Below are 9,186 nucleotides of genomic sequence, written 5' to 3'. Positions count from 1 at the left end.
GTTCCGGTGGAGCCAGCAAGGATAAAGGTGGGGACTCGGAGCTGGGACTGATAGGGGCTAGGGCGAGAGGTCTACGGTTGAGTTCTCTCTCAGACGCTGGTCTATGCGCGAGGCCAACTTGATCAGGGACTCGAGGTTGTCCGGTGGCTCCCGAGTGGCCAGTTCATCTTGGATAGTGTCGGAAAGACCCTTCAGAAAGCACACCGTGAGCGCCTCGTCGTTCCAGCCACTCGCTGCTGCCACCGTGCGGAACTGGATGGCATAGTCCGTCACGCTGCGCAAACCTCGGTGGAGAGTCAGGAGCTGTTTGGCTGAGTCAGGGCAGCTGGTAGGACCTTGAAACACTCGCTTGAATTCCTCAGCAAAGGCAGAGTAGCTGGCACAGCAGGGACTTTGGGCATCCCACACAGCAGTAGCCCAGGCCAGGGCTTTTTCAACAGCAGGGTGATGATATATACGATCTTGGACCGGTCGGTGGGAAACGACAAGGGTTGCAGCTCGAAGGAGAGAGAACATTGGGTGAAAAACCCCTTACAAGCACTCGGATCACCTGAGAACCGTTGGGGAGGCAGAAGACAAGGTTCAGCCAGGGGGTTAACTGCCACGGGCACGTGAATCTGAGGTACTTGGGAGGGATCCGTTGCCGGGGGAAGTCGATCAGATATCTGCTTTATGGAAGTCAGCATCTCCGACAGAAGATGAGAATGTGTAGCCATTAAGGCCTCTTGCTGAACCAGAGCGGCTTCGTGGCGTTGGACAGTCCACTCGTGGTGGGACAGCGTGGCAAAAAAAGTCCTGGGAACTGGCTGCCTCTGGGTTCATTTTTGGCTCTGTGTTTCTGTCAGGACTCGGTTACGAACTCGGGTCTCCAGTGTGAGAAACAGTCCCTTAGCAAACTGAGCCACTAATAGTCGGCAGAACCCAGAAGATGAGGCAGACACAGCAGTACTGGAAACTGTGTATTAATAAAGTAAAAAGGAGTTCTGGCAAAAATATAAATCCACAACATCAAAAGTAATTCAAAGAACAAAGATAATCCTCCAAGTCAAAAGGTAAATCCACAAGGTGGTAGGTACAGCAGAAAAAAGCCTCAAAAGATAATCAAAAATAAATAAACAAAAACAGAGTACCTCAAGAGCGTCCAACTGTTCACAGCATATTTGGGGCTGGGTGCTTAACATTCAAACACAGAGCAAAGAACTGAGGAAAACTAAATGTTTAAATACATTCAAGAGAAACGAGGCACAGGTGCAAATCATAACTGGGAACAAGGGAAAACAAAAGGGTCAAAAAGCACATTGGGGGCATCTAGTGACCAAAACCGGAACAACCCTGGCCAAATCCTGACAGTAAGCCTGTCATTGGTGTGTTGGTGTCATCCTATTTCTGTTTCCCATAGCGCTTTGACTTTTTCATGTATTATTTTAAACCTATCGATGATTGTCTGTTGAATGAGGAGTCGTCATTATGTTTCATTTGAAATTTGAGCAATGAAAGATAAAATAAGATGGTACTTTATTCATGTTTTTTTTCGTTGATAGATGACTCATGATAGATACTCATCAATTAAATTATTGAAAAATAAGTATAGTATATAATGACGTACATACATTGGCAATGGATTAGGTTTTTCCTACTTTTAGGAGCTTGTTGAAAAGCGCTATAAATCAAGCATCTGCTTCCTATGTTGACTTTGGATGTTTATTTTCTTTGTGTCCCTTTTTTGATTATGCTGTCAATGGTGCCCTCTACTACAGCCTGTTTTGGAACATGGGTAACTTGTAGCATAGAACACATGCGTGTAAAATGGTTTTGCCCTCTGAGTCTGCCTGGCGTTCATGTTGTGATGTTCATGTGTTTTGTCCCAGCTGATGGTTACACCAGCCGTCAGATCCTGGACATTGTGTTCATCCTGCGCATCCTGAGGCTCATACAAGTGGTAGACAACATCAAAAGGTTAGGAGGTCAAGGACTTTCATTTCCTGTGTGTGTGTGTGTGTGTGTGTGTGTGTGTGTGTGTGTGTGTCAAATCAAATCAAATCAAATCAAATTTTATTTGTCACATACACATGGTTAGCAGATGTTAATGCGAGTGTAGCGAAATGCTTGTGCTTCTAGTTCCGACAATGCAGTAATAACCAACAAGTAATCTAACTAACAATTCCAAAACTACTGTCTTGTACACAGTGTGAGGGGATAAAGAATATGTACATAAGGATATATGAATGAGTGATGGTACAGAGCAGCATAGGCAGATACAGTAGATGGTATCGAGTACAGTATATACATATGAGATGAGTATGTAAACAAAGTGGCATAGTTAAAGTGGCTAGTGATACATGTATTACATAAGGATACAGTCGATGATATAGAGTACAGTATATACGTATGCATATGAGATGAATAATGTAGGGTAAGTAACATTATATAAGGTAGCATTGTTTAAAGTGGCTAGTGATATATTTACATCATTTCCCATCAATTCCCATTATTAAAGTGGCTGGAGTTGAGTCAGTGTCAGTGTGTTGGCAGCAGCCACTCAATGTTAGTGGTGGCTGTTTAACAGTCTGATAGCCTTGAGATAGAAGCTGTTTTTCAGTCTCTCGGTCCCAGCTTTGATGCACCTGTACTGACCTCGCCTTCTGGATGATAGCGGGGTGAACAGGCAGTGGCTCGGTGGTTGATGTCCTTGATGATCTTTATGGCCTTCCTGTGACATCGGGTGGTGTAGGTGTCCTGGAGGGCAGGTAGTTTGCCCCCGGTGATGCGTTGTGCAGACCTCACTACCCTCTGGAGAGCCTTACGGTTGAGGGCGGAGCAGTTGCCGTACCAGGCGGTGATACAGCCCGCCAGGATGCTCTCGATTGTGCATCTGTAGAAGTTTGTGAGTGCTTTTGGTGACAAGCCAAATTTCTTCAGCCTCCTGAGGTTGAAGAGGCGCTGCTGCGCCTTCTTCACAATGCTGTCTGTGTGAGTGGACCAATTCAGTTTGTCTGTGATGTGTATGCCGAGGAACTTAAAACTTGCTACCCTCTCCACTACTGTTCCATCGATGTGGATAGGGGGGTGTTCCCTCTGCTGTTTCCTGAAGTCCACAATCATCTCCTTAGTTTTGTTGACGTTGAGTGTGAGGTTATTTTCCTGACACCACACTCCGAGGGCCCTCACCTCCTCCCTGTAGGCCGTCTCGTCGTTGTTGGTAATCAAGCCTACCACTGTTGTGTCGTCCGCAAACTTGATGATTGAGTTGGAGGCGTGCGTGGCCACGCAGTCGTGGGTGAACAGGGAGTACAGGAGAGGGCTCAGAACGCACCCTTGTGGGGCCCCAGTGTTGAGGATCAGCGGGGAGGAGATGTTGTTGCCTACCCTCACCACCTGGGGGCGGCCCGTCAGGAAGTCCAGTACCCAGTTGCACAGGGCGGGGTCGAGACCCAGGGTCTCGAGCTTGATGACGAGCTTGGAGGGTACTATGGTGTTGAATGCCGAGCTGTAGTCAATGAACAGCATTCTCACATAGGTATTCCTCTTGTCCAGATGGGTTAGGGCAGTGTGCAGTGTGGTTGAGATTGCATCGTCTGTGGACCTATTTGGGCGGTAAGCAAATTGGAGTGGGTCTAGGGTGTCAGGTAGGGTGGAGGTGATATGGTCCTTGACTAGTCTCTCAAAGCACTTCATGATGACGGTGGTGAGTGCTACGGGGCGGTAGTCGTTTAGCTCAGTTACCTTAGCTTTCTTGGGAACAGGAACAATGGTGGCCCTCTTGAAGCATGTGGGAACAGCAGACTGGTATAGGGATTGATTGAATATGTCCGTAAACACACCGGCCAGCTGGTCTGCGCATGCTCTGAGGGCGCGGCTGGGGATGCCGTCTGGGCCTGCAGCCTTGCGAGGGTTAACACGTTTAAATGTCTTACTCACCTCGGCTGCAGTGAAGGAGAGACCGAAAGTTTTCGTTGCAGGCCGTGTCAGTGGCACTGTATTGTCCTCAAAGCGGGCAAAAAAGTTATTTAGTCTGCCTGGGAGCAGGACATCCTGGTCCGTGACTGGGCGGGATTTCTTCCTGTAGTCCGTGATTGACTGTAGACCCTGCCACATGCCTCTTGTGTCTGAGCCGTTGAATTGAGATTCTACTTTGTCTCTGTACTGACGCTTAGCTTGTTTGATAGCCTTGCGGAGGGAATAGCTGCACTGTTTGTATTCGGTCATGTTACCAGACACCTTGCCCTGATTAAAAGCAGTGGTTCGCGCTTTCAGTTTCACACGAATGCTGCCATCAATCCACGGTTTCTGGTTAGGGAATGTTTTAATCGTTGCTATGGGAACGACATCTTCAACGCAGGTTCTAATGAACTCGCACACCGAATCAGCGTATTTGTCAATGTTGTTGTCTGACGCAATACGAAACATGTCCCAGTCCACGTGATGGAAGCAGTCTTGGAGTGTGGAGTCAGCTTGGTCGGACCAGCGTTGGACAGACCTCAGCGTGGGAGCCTCTTGTTTTAGTTTCTGTCTGTAGGCAGGGATCAACAGAATGGAGTCGTGGTCAGCTTTTCCGAAAGGGGGGCGGGGCAGGGCTTTATATGCGTCGCGGAAGTTAGAGTAACAATGATCCAAGGTCTTTCCACCCCTGGTTGCGCAATCGATATGCTGATAAAATGTGGGGAGTCTTGTTTTCAGATTAGCCTTGTTAAAATCCCCAGCTACAATGAATGCAGCCTCCGGATAAATGGTTTCCAGTTTGCAAAGAGTCAAATAAAGTTCATTCAGAGCCAACGATGTGTCTGCTTGGGGGGGGGGGATATATACGGCTGTGATTATAATCGAAGAGAATTCTCTTGGTAGATAATGCGGTCTACATTTGATTGTGAGGAATTCTAAATCAGGTGAACAGAAGGATTTGAGTTCTTGTATGTTTCTTCCATCACACCATGTCACGTTAGTCATAAGGCATACGCCCCCGCCCCTCTTTTTACCAGAAAGATGTTTTTTCCTGTCTGCGCGATGCGTGGAGAAACCTGTTGGCTGCACCCTTCGGATAGCGTCTCTCCAGTAAGCCACGTTTCCGTGAAGCAAAGAACGTTACAGTCTCTGATGTCCCTCTAGAATGCTACCCTTGCTCGGATTTCATCAACCTTGTTGTCAAGAGACTGGACATTGGCAAGAAGAATGCTAGGGAATGGTGCACGGTGTGCCCGTCTCCGGAGTCTGACCAGAAGACCGCCTCGTTTCCCTCTTTTTCGGAGTCGTTTTTTTGGGTCGCTGCATGGGATCCACTCTGTTGTCCTGTTTGTAAGGCAGAGCACAGGATCCGCGTCGCGAAAAGCGTATTCTTGGTCATGCTGATGGTGAGTTGACGCTGATCTTATATTCAGTAGTTCTTCTCGACTGTATGTGATGAAACCTAAGATGACCTGGGGTACTAATGTAAGAAATAACATGTAAAAAAACAAAAAACTGCATAGTTTCCTAGGAACGCGAAGCGAGGCGGCCATCTCTGTCGGCGCCAGAAGTACTTGAGTGTGTGTGTGTGTGTGTGTGTGTGTGTGTGTGTGTGTGTGTGTGTGTGTGTGTGTGTGTGTGTGTGTGTGTGTGCGCTCATGTACGTACTGTGCATGTAAAATAGTTTCAAAATAAAGATGTGAAACATTATCAAACCTTTTTGCTTAACTGCCAGAGCTAGTATCTGTGACAAAATGAATTGGCAGAAACACCTATACAAGTCAGATATGGTTGATTTGATATTATCATTCATGGACTTAGACGTGGAACTCACTCTTCCTGATGTTCTTTCTCCCCTCAGGTTCCGTGCCATCATCAACACCCTCATCAAGATTGGACCGATGATACTCACTTTCAGACAGCTCATTGTCGTAAGTTGTTTGTTTACAGACATTGGAGTGAACAAGCTTATTTTGGGTTCAGTTGAACTAAGCTCATGAGATTGACACTTGTAAGGGATATCAGATGATTTCAAATGTCAAGATGAATCAAATTCCCAATCTGTCAGCTGTGTATATCCAGCTATATGCCTCAACCCAATAAGAACTACAATTGTGTGGCACCCATCTCTTCTGTTCATTTTGAATTAGGCCATACAGCTGGATCTACAAAACAGATGGTCTTGGTCATTGACACATATTTAAATGACACTTTACTATGATGGCTGCAAACATCAGACAATTGATTTTGTGAAATATCCCTCCAATATGTAATCCTGTGTTGCAACTGATTGATTGACTGCATAGTTGTCCCATATATTTCTTAGGTGGTCTATTACATATTCACCATGGTGGGAATTGAGTTGTTCAAAGGGAAAATATGCTTTTTTGAGGCCAACTCCACTGATCCGGATAAGGCATTCTGTGGAAACGCCCTGCTCAAACTCAGTGTTCGCCAAGCACAACTACTGCAAGAACAACTTTAACAACGTTGTTTCCTCTTTTATCCTCCTACTGGAACTCACCGTGGTCAACCAGTGGTATGATATCCTTTTCAAAGCTTGGGAAAATACATTGAGCTAAAACGATACTTTTTCCGTACTCTTGTGAAAATGTTGCTACAAGATAGAAATCTTGAATTGTAATGTACAGTAAGCAGTGGTCACTGACTAAAACTTTACAGTAGGTTAGTGTGTAGAGGGTTAAAAATGAGATGAAATTGCAATATAACAACTTTTTATTTACTAGTCTTCATAGCTTATTTTAGACAACTGTCACAGCTTTCTTCTGTTGAAGGAGAGGCGGACCAAAACGCAGCGTGGTTATTCTGATACATCTTTAATAAAGATTAAAATAGAACAATATACAAAAACAAGAAACGTGAAAAACCGAAAACAGCCCTATCTGGTGTAACAAACACAAAGACAGGAACAATCACCCACAAAACCCAACACAAAACCCTGCTACCTAAATATGGCTCCCAATCAGAGACAATGACTAACACCTGCCTCTGATTGAGAACCATATCAGGCCCAAACACAGAAACAGACAAACAAGACATCCAACATAGAATGCCCACTCAGATCACACCCTGACCAAACAAAACATAGAACATACAAAGCAAACTATGGTCAGGGTGTGACAACAACTGGGTAATTTCTTAGTGATTCTCTAAGTTGCCAGGCTAACTTGACCATTCCTGACCACTCAGTGGAGAATTGTTACTATTTTATTATTTTCTTTAATGTTGGTCCCACTGCTGTCCAGCGGTTTCATCGCGGTCACTCACATCTCAGCCAGGATGTTCTTCGCCCTCTTCCACATTGTAGTCATCAAGTGAGAACAAGTCTCCTTTGAAATATTGAGAACCAAACAAACTTTTCTCAATGATACTCTGTTGCTGAATATCAAATCGACCCCTAGCTCCTACCCCTACAGGCACTACAGTAGATCTAAAAGGATTAGACAAGCTTAAGCAATATGGTAATAACTTCACTTTGCCTTTTGATTGGCTTGTACCCATCTAATAGTTTCAGATCTGCAGGAGTGCCTAAGGGGTAGTGATAGGAATCCAGTTGGAACTCAGTATAGTATGACTTTGATAACTCGCTCGCTCTTTATGAGAATTGAGTATCACGTGCATTTGTTCCTCAGTATTTTCATTGCTTTCATCCTGTAAGCCTTCTTCGTGGAGTACACCGTGGACCAAAGTAACCTACAATCTTCTTTGGAAAAGAAAATTGAGGAACTGGAATTGGGCGTCGAACAGTACGTGCCTGATAGTTTTGCAATTGGAGAATAATAATTTGCCATGCCTTGGGGTGGGCTTGATTTCGTATTGAGTCAGAGGGGTGAAAGTGTAGCCTGCATCATTTCCTGTAGCCACGAGTCATGTTCCAAGCTAAACCACATACAGTATTCATGATGCACTGCCTTAAAACAAAGGGTTTGCTAATTGCTTATTTGCCAGTAGATGTGGCAGACTGGTGTTTAGTGAGGTGAAAGGTTCAGTGTTCCAGATGGAAATATGATGAAGAGTTGATACGATTTCCTATTCAACATGACAATCATAGCTGCTCAATCTATGCAAAACATTTCAATCTGAACGTTCTGTAATGATGTTCTCCTGAACAGCCATGTTTATCTTGTTTTATTGTATGTTCTCTTTGTGCCAATCAGAGAGAAACTGGATGGAAACTTGGTGGATGCCATGGAAACTAACGACGATATGGGCACCTCTGAGTCGACCAAGGGAAAACCTGCACTCATGTTCAAGATCGCCTGTAAAAATAAGCTTTGAGGAGAATTCATTGTAGCACTGTCTTAATCACCTGTATGGTGATATGATACATTTTATACCTTGGAAATCTATGAATGTGTATGGCAATTCAACCTTTAATGCATTTTCAAATATTATGGCTGATATAATGTGCTATACAATGTTGTGAATTCTGAATGCACAATCAATGCATCATACACAGAATGATGATTTAATACCTGGAAAAAGGTTATCAAAAACCTGCGTTGTTTTCAATAGGAAACAGCAAAAGATTTAGTAAAGGAAAATGTAAATCTGTGTTTTTGTTAGACAAGTTCAGGTAGTAGTCTACCTGAATAGGGTCTTCCTTTTAACCATCTGTACTGACCTCAGCTTTCTGCCTGCTTCCTCCCAGGATACAAAACTGTGGACGGTTTGTTACAGAGGATGTTTGAGGCGGACCTAGACCCAGAGAATTTAGCAGAAGACGAAGATTTCGACCCCAATAACCCATCGAATCTGAACTTCCCAAATTCAACCTTTGGTTCTGTATAGCCGTGGTCAGAAAGGGAATAAATACATTTCAGTACAAAACCTTTTTGATAATCATAACAAATACTATATTTTATGAAATATTTCTAGAGGTTTATGTAAAACACAATACGCTATGAACAGTTAAACATTCCTCAATCTAGTATTTAGCTTGCTATTTTTCTATTTCATATACTGCTTTTTGTAAATATCTTGACAACACAATCCACATTCATCTAAAAGGAGACTTTATTCTTGTTTGATTATCTCTATCTCCGAAGTTATATACTCAAAGGAACAGCATTTGATAATTTATCATGAAGGCATAACTGAAATGATATAAAATTGAAAATCTACTGAGGTAAATTACCACAGCATGAAAGGTTGTATCTATTGTCTGTTTCTATTGGGCAATCTGGCTCAAATACATGCTGTATGTACAGACTTTACTCTCACTTA

At 44.0% G+C, this 9,186-nt stretch overlaps 1 pseudogene; it reads left to right on the top strand.

Annotated features, from left to right (window-relative positions):
• The first annotated feature begins 1,770 nt into the window (after positions 1-1,770).
• LOC139423543 (two pore calcium channel protein 1-like) lies at positions 1,771-8,751 on the top strand (annotated as a pseudogene).
• The last annotated feature ends 435 nt before the right edge of the window (positions 8,752-9,186 follow it).

This window comes from Oncorhynchus clarkii, chromosome 13 (genome assembly GCF_045791955.1).
Source record: "Oncorhynchus clarkii lewisi isolate Uvic-CL-2024 chromosome 13, UVic_Ocla_1.0, whole genome shotgun sequence".
Taxonomy (NCBI): domain Eukaryota; kingdom Metazoa; phylum Chordata; class Actinopteri; order Salmoniformes; family Salmonidae; genus Oncorhynchus; species Oncorhynchus clarkii.
This window is presented reverse-complemented; position numbering and strand designations above follow the sequence as displayed.